At 46.6% G+C, this 17214-nt stretch overlaps 1 protein-coding gene across 4 annotated transcripts in view; it reads right to left on the bottom strand.

Annotated features, from left to right (window-relative positions):
- The window catches only part of Kctd1 (potassium channel tetramerization domain containing 1), a 190507-nt gene that overhangs the window by 94844 nt on the left and 78449 nt on the right, over window positions 1-17214 (bottom strand). Inside the window, exon 1 of one of the 4 annotated variants that reach the window (XM_010643588.2) lies at window positions 645-669. The exons of 1 other annotated variant lie outside the window; for it this stretch is intronic. The gene's annotated coding sequence lies outside the window, so the exon portion shown is untranslated. Of the gene's footprint in view, window positions 1-367; window positions 531-561; window positions 587-644; window positions 670-17214 lie in introns of those variants that run through there. 2 more of the 4 variants (XM_010643579.1, XM_010643571.3) reach the window with 2 other exon arrangements.

The following is a 17214-nucleotide window of genomic DNA, read 5'->3' as shown; positions in this document are numbered from 1 at the left end:
CCTACTTGCTGGCGGCGAGGAGGCGAGGGGGCCTGGGGCCAGGCGCGCGGCTCCCAGCTCCCTTTCCGACTCTTGCAAAGGAGCGAAACACGCCCCACGCCAGCCTCATCCCTTTCGACTTTTCCAACTGCCACTTTTAAGCTGTCATTAAAGACCTGGGGCGCTCCCCGAAGGTCCGGGGCAAGTCCGCGCCGGTCTAGCCAGCCCCAGGAAGGAGCGAAAAAGGAAGGTTTGGGAGGGGTGGGTGAGAGGGGAGACACGGGACGGGCGCTGGGAACCCCCGGAACCCCCCCCTACTTGCCCCGGCTGTCCCCGCCCTGCCCCGGAGCAAAGTGACACCCCTCCCTCCAGCGGGGCCCTCCGCCACCTAGGAGCGCAGGAGGCGCGGGTCCCTAAGGCCTGGCAGGGGCGGGAGGAAAAAGTGAACTTGGCTCTCGACCACCACTGTCGCCGCCACCATTCCGGCAATTCGGATACCCATCGCGCCCTCTCTCCACGTTTGCCAACCGCCTTTCGTTCGCCCTCCGGGTTGCGCAGCCTCCAGCGCGCGGGGGCGGGCACCTCGGAAACTGGAAAGGCAGCCAAAGAGCTCGCCGGGTCCCGCTTTCCCATAGGTGCGCCCCGCGCCCCGGTGCCACCCAGACCTGGGCTGTTCTCCCTGGCCGCGCAGCCAGCGCCGCCTCCGGAGCGCACAATGCATTCTGACTTTCTCCTCCTCGGGCTGCCCCAGTGTTCCCTGGCGCTCCGACGTGGCCAGCTCCGAGTCCTAGGGCCGAGGAGAGCCCCAAAGTGTGCCCGGGTGCCAGGCTGTCCTCCAGGGAGGGCGCCCCGGTGCCACCCAGACCTGGGCTGTTCTCCCTGGCCGCGCAGCCAGCGCCGCCTCCGGAGCGCACAATGCATTCTGACTTTCTCCTCCTCGGGCTGCCCCAGTGTTCCCTGGCGCTCCGACGTGGCCAGCTCCGAGTCCTAGGGCCGAGGAGAGCCCCAAAGTGTGCCCGGGTGCCAGGCTGTCCTCCAGGGAGGCCGCCTCGCCAGCTCCTCCAGAGTGACTTCGAGTTTGCCTCCAAGTGTGAACTCTGGGCCAGGGGGACGGCCCGTTTCCCCTTTCCTGGCCCTCCGTCTTGCCTTCAGGGCGGTTTATCATGTTACACATCAAAAGAAACCCATCCATCAATTTGTAATTTTGAAAAAGAAAGGAAGGGAGACTGGGACTGGGGCCACTCTGAGATCACAGTGGGAGCTGAAGTTGTTTTCCGCGTAGCGACCGCCGCTCGTCCTCACTGGCTTCCTAGGCCCTGGGCGCCGCGGAGCGTCGGGTAAGCAGTGCCAGGTGCGAAACAAGTTCCAGCAAGTTCCTGCCTCGCCGGCCCCCTCGGGCTCCTCGGGGAAACTCACACACACACACACACACACACACACACACACACACACACACAGAATCTGCCACCCCGCCCTGCTCTCCGCCCAGGCCCGTCCTACGGGGTGAGGGGCCTGGGTGTTGCATTTCTGGGACTTGTCCCCGAGGTGCAGCGGGATGAGTGGCCAGCTTTGTTCACAGCCCCCCAGCAATCGCCCCCCATGTGTAGAAAAATATAGACCCAGGGCGGTGAGCAGCTAAGTTATTGGCTGGCACACACGGACCCGCGCACGAGAGTGGGCACACACCAGTCGCACAGGGCTACTTCCGGGGTACTGGACCTTTGTCCCGGGATGCTCCCACGTTTTAGAGCCGCGGGACGCTCGGGCCGTGCGTTTCAGGGGTGCTGTGAACTCAGGTGGGCGCCAGGCAAGTTTCCGACCCGCGGCAGTCCTCCGGTGGTGCGCGGGGAACCGAGGGTCCGCGTTGGGATCCGGGCTTGGCCTGGGAATCCAGGCCTCCTCTTCAGCCCGGGAAGGAGCGACTCCCTGGGTCCCCCCACTTCTGCCGGCGCCTGAGCACCCCCCCCTTACACACCTCCCCTCTCTGCTGGGAGAGCTGCTTTGAATTGCATGCGGTTTGCCCGAGGCGGTGTGCTGGGGTTGGACGCTCCGGGAAACAAAGCAACCAAAAACAGCTCCCAGTTGACGTCAACTTATTTCCAGAAAAGAAAATAGTTCTGTGCTCCCAGGACTAAACATCCTCCAGGGCAGGTCTCTACTGGCAAAAGCCAGGGGAAGGAGGTGGGGAAGAGCAGAACTGAGAAACCCCAAGCGCAAACCACGTTTTAACGCACTGGAGAAAACAGCAGTTTCGGACCGCTGCCGGGTCAGTCTGCAAACAACAGGCAAGAACCGCGCTTAAATTAAACAGGAAAATCGCACTTGGGAAAGCATGCCTTGGCCTGACTGTGGGACGACCGTGGATCGGCTTCGATACATCAGCACATGTAACGCTACGAGAATCCCTGCCCGTGATGATATTTTATCCAGTACTGGGGGAAAAAAACTTACTTAGATTAGTAACTACCATAGTCACCAGGTGGAACATCCGCAAAAGCCAAGGAGATACACACGCTCCCCTTAATTCCCGCCAAGAAAGAAAGAAAAGTTGTTTGATTTTAAAAACGCAGTAACACAAAATTAGGTAGAGTTCATAAAGAAGTTCAATTCCAGGTTTAATAAGTGTTCCCTTAAAACCCGGTGGTTCCATACACTCAGTTTCAGATTGAAAGCATGGAGAAAGCTTTCTTATTATCTTTGTGGAGACAAGTTTGAATTTTGGTCTTTCAGGCCAGCTTCCATTTCCTCCTCCGGACTCCTGAGCATCCTCAGGTCCACTCAGCCCACCACTTACACCTGAAAGCTGCCCTCTTAGAAAGGATGCTTTATTTCTCGCGCAAGATGTGTGGGGCTTTTTCATTACAAAAATAATTCCAGTGTGATATGGAACATTAGTTACATTTATTTAACTGATGAAATTCTTCACTATGGGCTGCGTGGTTTACAACTTCAACGATGTGCCCCACACTTGTTGTTTCTTTAACCACCATAAAATACCACCTTGTATTTATGCTTCTCCGCTTCTCAGAATACTGGAAAGTAGTTACGTGCTTATTTGGGGAGGAAGACTACACGTTTCCCCCTCATTTTATAACCTATCTAGTATCATTTTGGGTTGAGAGAGACTGTGAAAGTTCACTCAATAGAAGTGTCTTCAAATATCTTAGTCTCATGTTTTTATTGTCCACATTAATTAAGACAGCCTTTTTAAAGGCAATCAGGGAACCCCTCCACACTCTTATGAAAATTTTCACATTCTTTGGCTCAAATTCTTTTGCTCCCGGTTTTCTGAGCATTTGTTATACACTGGGCATGGTTGCTTTTTATCTGCCTGTTTCCTCTGTTAAACCAATACACTTTTTTAGATGCATAGGACACATTGAGTAACCCAGTAATTGTTGAACAAATGATCTGTGTTTAGATAAAAATACATTTAGCAGGAAATACTTTGTGAAAAATCTAAACTATAAGCCAAAAATTCGACAATTCAAAATCAAGACAAAATTAACTAGAAGGCAACATTATTGCTGGCGAGACAGAGTGCATTTAATGACTGCTGTTGTTTAATAATTTCCTGTTATTAATTTTTTTCTCTTTGTTTCAGTATGCTGTAGAAAGTTATTACAACAGTAGAGTGAGAGAGCATTTTTTTTTCCTGCAACGAAGTTAAAAGTTGAGGCTTCTGAAGGCAGATCTGGAAAGGGAGGAGTTTGTATAGTAAGAGAGGTGGGTTGGAAAGGATTTAAATTCAAAGGCTCCTGTGGGCCTTGGCAAAGGCCAGAAAAAGCATTTAGTTAATCACTTTAAAGAAACAAATCAAAAGAGAAAGCCATACTCTCATGATTCTGCTACTAAACAATTCATGAAGTACTTTGGAGGTTAAATATAAATTCGAATTGAAGTTATTTTGACATATCTTTGTTTCAGTTTCACTACTAATTCTGATGAATTCAATTGAAGATCATCTTGAGTAATGTTTTTTGAACTCATGAAAATTGAACCCATGTAGTCTAACTCTACAAAGTAGGAAAAATGAAAACTCCACAAGGATAAAAGCTATGCCTTATTACTGGAACTCCTATTCATTTCTAATTCACTTCCTTGGCATATTTCAGTAGGGGGCTTGGCACATAGTAAGCACTCAGTAAACACACAATTATGCATAAGGACAGAAGTAACTTCAACAAAAGCCTGTATAGCCTAGTAGTTGAAAGTTTCTTCTCAGAAACCAGATTGTCTGGATTTGAATCCTAGTTTACTTTACCAAGTGCCTTTTTCTATGTCTCAGTTCTCTCATTATTATATTTTTTGGGGACATATAATAATATTCTCTACCTTATGGGGTTGTTTTAAGAATTAAATAATGTGTAAAGTACTTAACAGTGTCTGGAACATAAGTAAACATTTAACCATTAGCTATCATTTAGGAAGGCTCAGATATATCTCAAGCTTCATTATAAACAAAGAAACCAAGACCAAAGAGGTTTCAAGAGGTTAAACCCAGTGTTCAACTTTCCCAGAATTCCCCAGGGCAGGCAAGTTGGTTCCATAGCCTGAACTTCTGGGCCCTATTCAGCCTCTAGGAACCAAAGAATGCAAATGCAAAGAACAAAAATAAAAACAATAAACAGAGCAAAAAGGGAACAGGACACATCAAAGAAACAATTCCCTGCCGTGAAAATACCCCTGGGCATAACTTGATTTGGGAATCCTGGAAGACAGAATAGTCCTTAGCTGAGGCCTCTTGCTAGGAGCACAGCAGAAATGGGTTATGAAAAGTTGTAACCTTTGTCACCTAAACACTAGTACTATTTTCCTGGGGTGCTAGAAGTGGGGATCCATTTGTGTTTTAGAAAGAAATGATAATGAAGAATTTAGAGACAAAAGGAACACTCAGAAACCCAACCAGAGTAGAATGAACCACTTTCTTTTAAAATCCTGAGCTGCCCTATAGAAATCTATAGGCAAGGAGGATAGTACCAATTTTTTTTCTTATTTTATTTTTCCCTTTGTTTTTGTCAAAAAACAGGTCAGAGTAAACTTAACATAATAGTTGGCAGGAGTAGAATAGCTTCTAATTGCCCGCTGGTAAGTATAATTCTGGACATTTCTACCTAGTATTTACCTACCAGTTTCCGAGGTTCTTTTTAAAGACAAATAATGTACAAGAGGAATATAGTTTTGACCATAGGTAAATAGTGTATTTATGGAGCTTAAAAGTATGCTATCACCCTTTCTGGTCATATTTTGATAATGAGATTTCACTTGGTTAATTAAAAAATTCACGTGTAAATGTTGTCAAAGTTAAACCTAAAGTGAATAATGATAGTCATTTTCTCATCTTCTAATCGTATATCTTTAAAGGGTATATGGCATTGAAGTTTGTATTAGTCCTATTATTAAATAACATCTACTTTAATGGCATTGCAATACTAAAGGCAGAAAAGGAGTTTAAGGTATTTGTTAATATATCATACGACCATTGTGCATTTTTTAAGTAATGGAAGAGCTATTTACAATGGTTACAGAATATAAGAAATTCCTGAAACTATTTGCTATATTCAAGCCTATTAAATTAGTAAAATCAAAACAAAATAGGGCTGGAGATTTAGCTCAGTGGTTCCGCCGCCTGCCTCGCAAGTGCAAGGACCCGAATTTGATCCCCAGTACCCCCCCAAAAAAGGCCTTCTTCCTTCTTGGTCTCTAAAAACAAAATAAACAGCATTTTAAAAACACATTCCATCTAAGTGTTGCTATAAAAATGTTATCGTCATTTTTGTCAATAGCCAGTTAGGATAGTGTTTTCAGTAAGCCATTAGACAACCCTCTCAAAAAGCCACGAAAATGTTCATATTATTTGATGAAGAAATCTCTGGAAATTGATCCTAAGAAATATCTTGCTATTTGTCTTGGTTAGTTGGATTTCATCTACCCCACTTGGATACACGGATCTTGCAGTTTATCTCACAAAGTATGCCAAGGAATGATATCTCAGGTGTCCTGAGACCTGTCTTGGAGTTTAGAGAGTATCTGTGGAATGAAAGGAGTAAGAATTTCAGGGCGGTGGAGGCTTATCTTCTTAACAATCATTTAGCAATATCAGGCACTGTTCGGTGAATATCAATCATGATGGTAATGATAAAGGACCTTAACTAAAAGGGCAACACAACGAGCTCACATTTCATTATGTTTGTGACTTTGAGAAAGTTTAAGGACCAGATTTTGAAGCTCTAGATATCAGAAATTGGAATCTAGGTATATGGCAGCAATTCACAGAGTGTGTGGAGGAGTGAGTAGGTGCCTGCCCTCGGGCTGTGTTTCTAAATGAACTAAAACAGAAAAAAATCCCCTTTTAAATACCCAGAAGCACTAACCCACATTTTGAACTAATTGACTTACTTTTTCTTAGGAAAGCTTAATTTAACTGATAAGGGCACATGGGTTTATCTGAATATTTAAAGAAGCCCTGGGATGGGTTTGTTCTAGTTCTTTAATTTGATGCTGGAGATACAGGCTTTGCACCTGATGAAGGAAGACTGCTTTGGGGAAGGGCAGGGAAGCAGGAAACACCTCAACCTCATCCCTCTGTCCTGTGGTCCCAGTTTGCAGTGCCAGGCATGGTTGGTGCCAGGAGAGGACTCAGAATTCATGTTTGGACTGTCTGAGTTGTGCCCTTTGGCTAGGATACCCCAGGTCACATGTTATCATCACTCTGAATAAAAACAAACTCTCCTGAGGTTGATGGCATGTATTTTATCATCTTTTGTCTTTTATGGTTTAAACTGAAACACACAACACAAAATTGTGGTTTATCATCTTGTTCTTTCTTTCTTTCTGACTGTAAAAGCAGTAAGTGCTCATTGGCAAAGAGTTGGCAAGCACAGAAATGTAGAAATGGATTTCTTTCGTGTTAACATTTAGTGAGTGCTTGCTGGGAGCTCTGCTTTTTGACAATTTTTTAAGTATATGTGAAAAATGGTCCCCAGAGAGCTAAAACAGTCTACCCAGCATCACTCCGCTAGTGAATGTGACTCCAGCTCACACACACTTTCTGGCCAGTTTGCCAGGTTTTGGTTCTATTTTCCCTGCCCAGAGAAAACCACTCTTTTATGTTTTGATGCTGTTCCATTAATTCAACCCAGGACAGTTTACTGTTTAATTATTACATATTTTGAAATCCATGTATTGAAATAAACAATGAGTGGATACTGTGATGTTTTTATGTACTTATGGATCGATGGATGCATGTATGTAAGTAATAAGCGATGCTGTGGGTCTTGCGTGTCCCCCAGGCCTTACGTGTTGGAGATTCTATCCACAGTCACATGTGCATGGTATCTGAGAGGTGGATTCTTTGGGAAGTGATTGGGCCATAAGAGCTCTGGCCTCTGAAAGGCTTAGCCTACTTTCGGATTAAGGATTAATGGATTGATGGGTTGCTGAGGAGTGGCTTTGTTATAGAAGCTACCTCTCTCTGGCACACTTGCTCTTGTGATGCCATGTGGTCTTGATGCTGCAGAGTCCCCGCCAGCAATCTGGCCCCCAACCTTGGACTTCCCAGCTTCCAGAACTATAAGAAATAAATTTATTGTCTTTACAAATTACCAAGTGTGTGGAATTCATCAATAGAAAATGGACCAAGGTAGCAGACTGGACTGGGTCACACTCATCTGGGTGAGGGGCTAAGTTTTCAGTAGCCCATATGAGCCATAGTTTTAGTCTTTCTTTCTTCTGGTTATCTTGTTTTCACCTGCGGTGGGAAAAGTCACGAACCTTTTCTGTGATCTGCTCTGAGAAGCTGAGTCAAACTGTCAGGGTTTGAAGTGAGCTCCACTCCAGGCCCTTTCTGCTGTCCATATGGTGACAAATTGAACGTAGCATTGAAGTGGATGTTCACCGTCAGGCCCAGGAAAGCGCCTTCCATGGCCCAATTCCCAATTCTGTGGCATTTGGGGTGTGGTGAGGGCTCTTTAGACCTTAGCACCATGGTTTGGGCTAACATGCATTCTAAATTCATGGTTGATTTAGCCTTCGTAGAACTGTTCGCTTTCGGATGCAGAGCCCGTTGGCTAACTGTACAGTGCTTCCGAATCTTTCATGTTACCTGGGGAATGGGGATAAAATGCAGATTCCTGGGTGCCTGCTCCAGAGATTCTGACTTAGCAAGTCGTGGGTGTGATCCAGGAATGTGCATTTTTCATACCCAGCACAGACAATTTTAATATGAATCTGATCACACCTCGAGAAACATTACCTCAAAAACTCAAGTAATTTATCACATAGTAAAATCATTTCTACTGTAGCAATGATCACTCTACCATTTGGGGCCTCTGAATTCACTTGAAGTCGACTGAATGTTACAAAGCTGCCTCCTCAGAAGCTTCATGTGTTTGCTGTAGCCGCTTCTGCCCCCTCTTTCCAGGGAGCTCTGGGCCCAGGCCGCATTCTTCATATCGGATTTCCGATACTCTTCCTCCCCGGGGGCCAAACACCATCAGGCTCTTTTCTTTAGTTCCAAGTCCTCCTCCTGATCTTGGTGAAGGCCGTGTCTTTCCAGTGTCCCTAGATACATCTCCCCCACCCCAATCCTCCATGGGGGAGGCTTCGAGAGACAAAGTGCTGGAGAGTCAGGTAGAGGGAGGATGCGGGCTGGTGGTCCCGACTGTGATCCTGAAACTTTAGCTTGCCTCAGAAACACCCAAAGGTTTGTGGAGGAACAGGGTGTTGGGTCCCCCAGAGTGTGTGACTCAGCCAGCAGCCAGCAGCAGTGGGCCTGTGAAGGCACAAGCTCCCAGGTATTGCTGTGGCTGGTTCCCGGTTGGCCTGGGAAGTGTGAGACAAACAGGCCTGCTGTGGGCTGAATGAATGTGGCTGGGAGCTGAGGCCTTTGAAAGATGATCAGGGTTAAGGGGAATTAAGGACTCTTAAGGGACGGGTTAATTACCTTGAGAATGGTTTGCTGTAAAGCAAGGGACCCTTTTTTTTTTTCTCCCACACGTGCCTCCTCGCTCTTCTGCTTTCTGTCCTTCGTGAAGCCCCTGCCAATTCCAGGCGCTGGGACTCTCCCGCCTCCAGAACCATGAGCCGAAATAAACTCCTTTGTTTGTAAATCATCCAGTCTTGTGGAGTTTTGTTAGAGCAGCAGAAAACGGACTAGGACAACACTCACAAGCGAAGAATGTGTAAGGGCGGGCAGAGGAGGAAAGATGAGACTCTGGGTTGGGGTGTGGAGCCCCAGTCAGTCCAGCAGGACTGGGCGTGGAGAAGGCAGCTTTCATGCCCCTCCCAGGACTGAGCCCATAAGGGAGGAGCTGGCCTAGCCCTAAAATACCAGCTTCCTTCCCCACTAGGAAGCTCTTTCTCCTCCCTCTGCTGATCTAAATGCTGTTGCTTCTTTAAGGCCCAGCTCGCTCCGGCTGCTGTGGCCCTCTGAGCAGGGCTCTTCCCCGAAGTGTGCACTACCCTTTGGTTGTGGGTCGCACATTCTTGGGGTTGCACGTGCCTCTTCTTTCTCCTTGGTCCCTAGGGCTTCTTCTGTGCCAGTCTTCATACTGCAAAGTGATTCCCAATGTTGGTGCTACTTTAGGATCATCAGAGGGGCGTTCACAACACACCCTTTCCACTCAGTGATTTCAGAGGGCAGCGTCAGTGCTGCTAAGGTGGAGCCCCCCCCCCCAGAGCTCCTAATCCATTCTGGTCTTCTTTTATCAAATAACTTTAAAAAAATCCTTCAGACCTCTCCTCTGCTATAGTGGTTCTTGATATTGGCCACAGGTTAAAATCACCAGGCAAACTTGCAAAAAAAAAAAACAACCTGAATCCAAGATTGTTTCCTTAGGGAACCTGATTGAATTGCTCCGGGGAGTGCCCTGGGCATGGGGAGTTTCCAGAGCTCTGCAGGTGACTCCAGTGTTCGGCTAAGACTGAACCCCAGTGCCCTGGACTAGAGACCCACTCATAGACATCTACTCAGATTCTTAGTGTACGACCTGAGGGTTTCCTGGGTTGTCTTTGGGTGGTCTTCAAACCCACAGAAGCTATGCAAAATGCTCTTTGTATGTACATCTGTGTATTTTCCTAGAACAAAGATCCAAAGCTTTCAGCAGAATCTTAAAGGAGTCAGTGATCCCAAGTAGTTTAACCAATGCCTGCATAGTTATGGAGAAATGAGTGTGTGCATCTTCTATTATTGGTAGAAGTATAAATAAGTATGGCCTCATGGAGGACAATTTGGAGGTCGTTATCATTGGGTAAAGTCCATGTCCATTTCAACTCAGCATTCATTCCTAAGAATCTGGGAGAGGAAGGAGGAGGAGGAAGAAGAGGAAGAGGAGGAGGGGAGGAAGGGGGAGGAAGAGAAAGAAAAAGGGGGAGGAGGGGGGAAGGAGAGGGGAAAGAAAGGCGAGGAGAGAGAAATACATGTAGAACAGTGCTCTTGAAGCACTGTTTGTCATTTAGAATCATTGGTTATCACCTAATTTTAGAAGTGGGTGATAAATAATCCTCTTGCAGTCACATAGTCAGCAGAACACTAACTGTAGACATACAGAATAACAGACTTGTAGGTGCCAAGTAGCATGGTCTCCAAGACATTTTATTAAATAAGTAAAAAATATTAATGAAAAGCCTAAGTCCATTTGCTGAAAAAAAAGACTGAACTAAAATGATATATCCATATATAAATGTAATGCATCATAAATGCATTGAGGAAGAAAGAGAACAGTGAAATTATTTACAGCAGTGACTTTGAGGGAAGGCCACGTTATAGAGGGCCTTTAATCTCCTGTACTCTGAGCTTTGCACTGTTTGAATTTTGTAAGTTGAGTATGTATTCCCTTGTTGCTTCTTTAATAGAAAGCAGGTTCATGTGTGACACCTCTGAACCTAGGTCTGTGGCCTTCACTGCTCTGCTGAGTGGCTCATGCCTCTGGGGACCTGTTGGATGCACCTGAGTCCTCTGCTTCCAGTTTCGGCGGCCCTCCAACCAGATCAAGTCTAAAACCTAGTTAATGACCTTCTTTTCACCCTGTCCTCCATTCTAGTTGCTCCCATCACAGTGCCTGCCATCCCTGGACCTTTCCAGGTGATGCTACCTTGCCCACAGCACTGATAAAGAGGTGGCGTCTCAGGCAAAGTAGCCTATCATATGGCCAGCAGCTATAACTGATGGGACCAATCAGGGCCCCTAGACAACCAACTCCTACACAACCAGAAGTCTGGATTGAAATGGTGACTCAGTCTTTCTAGGAATTATGAGAGTATATCAGTCAACAGAAGAAAGAGGCAGCACCATGGAAACATCCCCCCTGGGGGTTCCCACTGAGGGTCCTTGGCTGCTCTGGGTCCAGACCCACCTTCCAGTCTGGCCTCAGGTGACCTTGGGTTTCAGTAAGTTCTCATTTTCCTTATAGTCCCATGACTAGTTAATCACCCTTGAATAAAATTTCCCTTGCTTACAACCAAGAAATCCCAAATACAGCTTCACCCCTTGGCTCAGGTCTAGCTTTCATCTCAGAGAAAGGCACTGCCATTAACTTTCTATCTAAAATAAGTAACCCAGACCACACCTTCTCCCTTTCCTCCAAGATCCTTCTCAATCCCTGCCAGTTTTAATTCAGGATTTGCTCTGCAGACATGAGACTTATATATGAGTTATCTTTTATTTCTGTTTTAGTTGGCTTGGGCTGCCCTGCAAAATACCAGAGACATGGTGATTGAAACAACTGAAATTTATTGTTCACAGTGCTGGGGGCTACACAAGTCCAAGATTAAGTGGTCAGCAGGATTGGTTTCCAGTGAGGCCTCTTTTCCTGTTCATAGGTGGTTGTCTTCTCTTTGCATCCTTCCATGGCCTCTTCTCTGTGTGAAGGTATGGAGAAAGAAAGAGAGATCTCTTGTGTCTTTCTCTAAACTTAGAAAGACAGCATCCCTACCAGTTAGGGCCACATCCTGTGACCTCATTTTTATCATTACCTCTTTAATGACTATATGTCCAAATAGAATCACAGCATATGAATTCTGGGCCAGGGGGTGTAATTCAGTCCACAACACCCTCTAAACCTGCCCCTCCTTCTTTATTTCCCATCTCTGCATGCATTCAAGCTCCCAACGTGGAGGTCAACTTCATTCTTCCCTCATGGTCATGTCGGATCTGTCCTTTCAGTTCATGCTCTTGGTTGCAGTGGCATGACCCTAAACCTCCTGAGGTTTAGATCTAGTACGTCCTCCCAAAGTCTCTTGTATTCAGAGGCCGGGCTTTTGGAAGGTGACTGGATGATGAGAGGCAATATACTCATCGGTGGACTGACCTCTGATTAATTTATCATCACGAGTTGTTAGGAGGTGAGGTCTGGTTGAGGCATGTCACTGAGGCTGTGCCTTTGGAAGGTGTATCTCCCTCCCTAGCTCCTCTCTTCTCACTCTGCTTCTTGGCTGCCATGAGGTGCGCAGCTCTACTCTGCCAGGCCTCTCTGCAATGTCATTTCTGCCGTTCAGCTAGCTGACCATGGACTGAATCTCCCCAAAACATTGAGCCAAAATAAATTCCTTCTCCTTTCAGTTGTGGGCGTCAGGTATTTTGTCCCAGTGATGGGAAAGCTGACCAATACAGGGCCACTCCTGCTGTTGAGTGATGCTGATGCAGAAAGAGTAGGGATGAGGCAGCACCACCCATGGGAGATTGACCAGCCTACTCCTGTGTCTAGGCTGCGTTCAGCTTCTCAACGTCGGGTGTCCATGAGACGCCATTGTGCTCTTTCACTTGGGCCATTTATGCCTGTTTTTCTTCCTTGAAATCCAACAAATCAAACCTAAATGTGCCCCTGCCTGTACCTGTCATGGGGCCACTATTCCCCAACTCCACCCTAGCTCCCAGCTCCCAGTTGGTGTTTCCTTAAAAACACTTATCTCAAAAACAAGAAGGCTACACTTATATCTCCTCCTGCATCCCTTGGCTCAGACACCCTTGGGCCGCCCGCTTCCTCTTCCCATTGAATGGCTGAACACCCGGAGGTCTTTCAGAGTGATTTCACATGATACTTCCACTTTGGAACTTTCCCTGCTTACAGCAGGCTCCGGTGTCCCCTTGTCTACAACCACAGTGTGCAGTGTCACATCTGTGGGCTCTGGAACCAAGCACCTTGGTTCCAAATTCTGTTCCTACCACTTACGTGTTTTAAGATCTTGGGCAAAATCCTTAGCTTCTTTATGTCCGAGTGTTTATCTGTAGAATGGGGGGTTGATGTGAGGGTTAAATGAGTTAGTGTGGGCAAAGTGCTTAGAACAGTTCCTGGTGTCCTCCTGCTGTGCCTATGCTCTCAACCACAGGCGTGGGAGTCTTCCGCTTTCTTCTTGAGTTCTCAGGGTGTCCATGGTGCATCTCCACCATGATTCTCTGGCACTTTGGGCAGACCCGTGTCTTAGCAGCAATGCATGCATTGTAATTCTTATTCTTCTCTTTAACTACACTCCTTAGGCTTCATTAAAAAGCAAAGAACTTGTTTGTTTGTATTCACTTTGTTTAGTGTAGTCACTGGCACACAAAGTATACACATAGAATAGCTGTCTGTTGCATGCGTTATAATGGGGAGTTTATTTGCCTATGTCACCTATTAATTAAGCTGTGAGCTCCTTGTGTCTTTAATCCTTTGCATCAGGAGAGACACTGGGGTGGCAAGTTAGGCTGAGCAGGTGACATGAACCAGGACTGCATCTCTGAAGTCAAGTGCCACTACTTCCTACTGAGTAACTTTCCAGTCTCATCCCAATGAACCCCACCACGCTCAGCCTGGCATTAGCCCACTGCAGCATGCCCTGCCAATGTCCCTTGGTGTCCTGGACTTTTGCCAAGTGGCTTTTCCTGCCTGGGATGCCATCTGCTCTTACATACCTGACACATCCTAGTTATCTGTTAGGACTTGGCTCACATGTTTGGATCTTTGTCCTTTGCGCTGCTTTTATGTTATTTTACCATAATAATATCTCCCCAGAGAGGCTGTAAGTGTCCCTGTGTGTATATTTTATTCCAGTAACATTTCAGGGTCATACACAATATGATGTCTATTCAAAGGCAGGCAGAAGGGAACATTCTGAGGAGAGAGAGAGAGAGAGAGAGAGAGAGAGAGAGAGAGAGAGAGAGAGGTAGCGCAAGTGGGCTGGAACTGCATCCTAAAATGTTACAATGTGAGTCCAGCCTTCTCAAAGGTTAGACCAGCTTTGCCTTAAAGGGCAGCTGCCCTGGAATAGATGAGAGGAAAGGAGGCAAAGAATCCATTAATACTTGTGAGAGCCTTTGAAGGCGAAGACCGCTGGGTGAGAGTGCCAAGGGTTACATTACTATGTAATTTAACCTCAGTTCTGTTCCAGAATGTCTGTGTCTCTGGCAGGGTCCCACCTTATTTTTGCAAGCAATTAAATTCATTCATTCATAACTTTTCCTTTCATGGTTCTGAGGAGGTCCATCACGGGGCTCAGGATGGTCAGCAGGATCACATCATGTTACTATAGCATTTTATGGAAATGAAATTTTTTTCTCTTCTGTTTAGGAGGATTTAAATCCTCCCCCCCAGATGACCCTCCCTCCCAAGTCTGGCTCTGACTTTGAGGCCCTCCTATCTCTGTCTCCTGAGTAGCTAGACTCACAAGAGTGTGCCATCACACCCAGGCTTCAATTCCATTTTTGAAAATGAAGCAAGCCTTTCAAGAATGTACTCTGGAACTCAGCTTTCAGGGAGGATGAGGCAGGAGAATCACAAGTTCAAAGCCAGCCTGGACCCTCCCTCCCAAGTCTGGCTCTGACTTTGAGGCCCTCCTATCTCTGTCTCCTGAGTAGCTAGACTCACAAGAGTGTGCCATCACACCCAGGCTTCATCTCCATTTTTGAAAATGAAGCAAGCCTTTCAAGAATGTACTCTGGAACTCAGCTTTCAGGGAGGATGAGGCAGGAGAATCACAAGTTCAAAGCCAGCCTGGGCTGCATAGAGAGACCTTGTTTCAAATTTAAAAAAAAAAAAAAAAAAGGAAAAAGAATGCCAGATGGTAAATTGCAGAACTTTTCCTGTCCACCTGGGAGACACAAACAAGCACTCCATTTCCCAGTGTCTTGCACTTTGAGGGTGTTAATTTCATTCTTCGGAGTCATGCCTTACTTTTTTGGATAAATCGGGTCCTTTAATTTGTGCTTAATGCTTGTGTAGGGGCGAGCGTGCTTTGTCTCCAGAATCCTGTCCTGTGTGATGTTGAGTGTTAGTGCCAATTTCTGCCCACCCCCCAGGAGAAGATAGAAGAGCCGGGTTTAACTCAGGATTAACTCAGCAGTGGCTGCTCTGTGCTTTGAAATTATCAGATAAAGTGCAAAAACAGATCCCTACTAAGGATAAGGATCATGGCTATTTTTATTACTGAGGGAATCTGCCTTTCAGGGAGTACTAACTCCTGAATAATTTTGTCTGGATTTATGGCATCGTATTGAAGAAAACTGTACTTCTTTCACGAATTTCTTTACATTTCTTCCCCAGTAACTTTTGTACCTTGGTAGAGCATGAACTTTTGGTGGGCGATTTTGTTTCTTCCTTTTATATTCTACCTAATGCAGGTGGGCTCACCCTGTAGGGACTAACAAGCAAGTGTGGAACTGAATTAAATCTAATTCAGTCTTGCCATTTTTAAATGCAGTCAACCACGTGTCGCTGTAAACATTGCTCCCTTTCAGCTAATTCAGTACAAGATTTTGGCCTTTGTGGACCATGTTCTTCTTGACATGCTGAGATTCAAGGTTCTGTGGTCCGCCCCAGATCCCGATTCTTTATGTGACTTGCATAAGGAGCAGAAGCTCTTGGATTCCACAAGGGCAGTTTCTGTGGGGCCTCCTGCCTTGTGATTTCCCCGGCTGCCCTTCCGGCCCCCTCGCCCCACACCTGCCGCGCCAAGGCAGCAGACCAGATCCACCGAGCTCCTTCTGTCCCCACGCAAATCCATAAGGCTTGCCTCGCCCACTGCACCACCAGGCTTCGAGCTGGTTGACAACTCGCGGAGGAGCCAGCTCTGCAGCACTTCTGCCCGGGGAGGGTGCAGATGGGAGCTTCTGAGACTTCCAAGTTGATGGATCCCCGGGGGAAGTCTGAACTTGCAGCTTGGGAGGGAGTTTGTTCACGCAGCATCTGTGTGACCATTCTGCTGAGCAGCCATGTGCCGAAATCCACAAGGCTGGCACTTGGAGGTTCAACTTGATGATGCTACAGCCTCCGAGGTCTCTGGTGAAGTCACAGCCCATACAGGTGGCACTTCCGCTGGCAGCTGGGAGAGCTCAGACGATAATCCTGGAGCTCTGCCTTGGAGGCAAGACCTTCTTGGGGCCGGGGGCCGGGGGTGGTTGTGTCCTCGCCATCTGTTCTTTTTCACTCAGGAACTTGTCCCCTACGGTCTTGGGCTGCTTAGACATCATCAGGTTGAGAGCGATGCACAACGGGCTGCTCCCTGTGACAGAGAGCAGGGAGAGTTTTCTCCCTTATTCTGTGCAGTGAGGGAAAGGAAATGACTCGGTGGATCTCCTACAGCCTCCCTCTGTCTCTCCTATAGAGGCCAAATATTGATCAGCCTTCCTTTGATAGGAGTTGCTTGGCATTCCCCAAATCCCCTTTTAAAGAGATATGGGCAAAAGCCGAGCATGGTAGCTCACATGTGTAATCCCAACCATTCAGGAAGCTGAGGCAGGAGGAGGATGGCAAATCAGAGGCAAGCCTCGGCAACGTGGTGATTTCTTGCGTCCAAAACATTTTTGTAAAAAAACGAAGTGGTGCTGGGGAGGGGTTGTGAGAAGCTAAGGGTGTGGTTCAGTTGAACAACACTTGTCCTGCATGTGAGGCCCTGCATCCAATCTCCAGTATTGCAGGAAAGAAAGAAAAAAAAAAGATACAGACAAATACCACGAAGGTCTGTCTGTCTTTCAGTACATCCCTCAGAACATGGAGTTGCATGGTTTCTGCTAATTCCTAAATTGGGATAAGAAAACCTCAGGGCATTTCTCAGTGTTTGAAGAAATGTGTTACTAATTCAAAGGTGCTGAAATTGGAAAGTTATTTACATAAAAATTATGTAACAACTGCTATGGATTCTACTTGCCGTTTCAAAGCGATTTCTTAAGAGGAAGGTTAGAGCAACTGTTGTTGCTCAGAGGGGAGACCCTCCGGTGGGGCGGAGGGGGAGCAGACAATTGTATTGCTTTTTTTTTTTTTTTTT

The sequence above is a fragment of the Fukomys damarensis genome, unplaced genomic scaffold (assembly GCF_012274545.1).
Source record: "Fukomys damarensis isolate Sample0158 unplaced genomic scaffold, DMR_v1.0_HiC HiC_scaffold_30, whole genome shotgun sequence".
Lineage (NCBI taxonomy): Eukaryota > Metazoa > Chordata > Mammalia > Rodentia > Bathyergidae > Fukomys > Fukomys damarensis.
The sequence above is the reverse complement of the archived record's forward strand: the minus strand, read 5'-3'. Positions and strand labels throughout refer to the sequence as shown.